General features: G+C 35.6%; 1 pseudogene; it reads left to right on the forward strand.

Annotated features, from left to right (window-relative positions):
- Positions 1–904: 904 nt before the first annotated feature.
- On the forward strand, positions 905–1417 carry LOC100616742 (EKC/KEOPS complex subunit TPRKB-like; annotated as a pseudogene).
- The last annotated feature ends 552 nt before the right edge of the window (positions 1418–1969 follow it).

Below are 1969 nucleotides of genomic sequence, written 5' to 3' on the forward strand. Positions count from 1 at the left end.
TCACATTTTTATTTTCCATAATAGCAAGACAAATTTACGACTTCACAGATAAAGTATTAGTTTATCTAAATTTCCACAGCTCCACCAACATTGACAATTTCCATCAACATTGTGCTATTCTCTCCACAAAAAAAGTATGCATACCACATTTTGAAGTTTAATCTGCATTATTAACATTTTCCCAATACTTTCATAAGTCTAGACAATCAACAAAACAATCAATCAAGCAGCCTTCAGCAGATAGGATTGTTTAGTAGAGACTTTGCCATTCCAGACAATGCAATAATATCACTAGGAGGAATTAGTGGCTCTGCAGCATCGGAATCCAGAATGAGTTGTCTTTCCTAGAGTATGGCCCTTGTGGATATTACTCTTATTTTAGCACTAAATGAATGAATGAATGAATGAATGAAAAAATATTCACTAAATCTGTGCTTAAAACAATATTAATTTATGATAATACAAAAAGACAATTATTGTCTTTAGGGAGTTTACATCTAATGGAGAAGACAATACAAGAATGTGAACATTACTCAGAGAAGGAGTTTGGGGAAAGTTAGAGGGATAGTGAGGACCATCATAAGGGATAAGATTTTATGCTCTGTCAAAGAACAATGGCAGAGTTGATTTCAACAGTACTTTAAAAAATCTATTTCCTTTTGGGATTCATTTCTCTCACCAGTATCTTCTGTTACTGGGTCATAGTTTCCCCCTTGGATTATCAATCTTAACTATGACTTCATTTTCTATCAGACTACATATGACTTGCAAATAGAATAGACTTTTCCTCTGTAATTTAGGGTCAAATGTCATTTCAAAAGTTTCTGCATCAAGTGTGCACAAGAGGAAAGTGGGGAAAGGTACAAGCCAGGGGAAGTCATAAAGAGAAAGAATTCCATGGAAAATGCAGTTAAGCTATTAATTGGACCGGTTTCCTGAGTGTACATTAACTCTTCTCTTGTTTTATGATATAAAAAATACTGGAGACTTAAGAAAAAAGGCCATGAAAGGTAGCATCAATGGAACATTAATTAATGCCACAATGGTGGTGGATCCATTCCAGTTACTTGTGGCAGCAAACAAATCTGTCCACTTTTACAAGCCTGGGAAAATAAAGACAAGAACTCTGTGCACTGAAATAATTTTCAACCTCTCCCCCAACAACAGTATCTCAGAGGCCTTGAAGAAGTTTGGTATCTGATGACACCTCAGTTTTAATCGTGTATGTCAAAGAAGGAGAAAAGTGAATGAATCCAGAAGACCTCATATCTCAGATGGATAGTCACCAGGTCTCCTTTGACAAGCTTCCAGAAATAACAGACTAAAAAAGACACACAAACTGACTCCCAAAGAAGAAAAGATTGGGACATTACTAGAAAGTATCACTTGTAGAATGTCAACTAAAGATGTTTTGTAAAATGAAAAAAAAAAGAAATGTTTTTTGGCATTATTTTAGTGATAATATTTTTGTAGTTTTATTCATGGAAGTTATGATGCATGAATACTTCAGTTAAGTCCTCTCCTGACAGTCTAAAAGAAAAAAGTTTCTGCATCAAGAATATGTACTTTGTGGCGACAGCTAGGTGGCTCAGTGGATTGAATGCCAGGCTAGAGACAGGAAATCCTGGGTTCAATTCTGGGCTGAGAAACTTCCTAGCTCTGTGGACCCTGGGAAAATCCCTTGCCTAGTCCTTACCACTTTTCTGCCCTGGAACCAATCTACAGTGGTGATTCTAAGATGGAAGATAGATGTTAAAAAAAAAAAAGGATATGTACTTTGGAATTATGATGCCAGATTCAGTCATAGAGAAGAGGCATTGTTAATTTGCTGGGTTTTATGTTCATTTGGGACAGAACCTTTGAAACAATCCATTTCTTCATGGAATTTCATGGAAATAGGTAGCAATGATTGGTTAATCATATGTGTGTTTGCAAATCATTTAATATTGAGATCTATTCCCTCCATTGT

The sequence above is a fragment of the Monodelphis domestica genome, chromosome 4 (assembly GCF_027887165.1).
Source record: "Monodelphis domestica isolate mMonDom1 chromosome 4, mMonDom1.pri, whole genome shotgun sequence".
NCBI lineage: Eukaryota > Metazoa > Chordata > Mammalia > Didelphimorphia > Didelphidae > Monodelphis > Monodelphis domestica.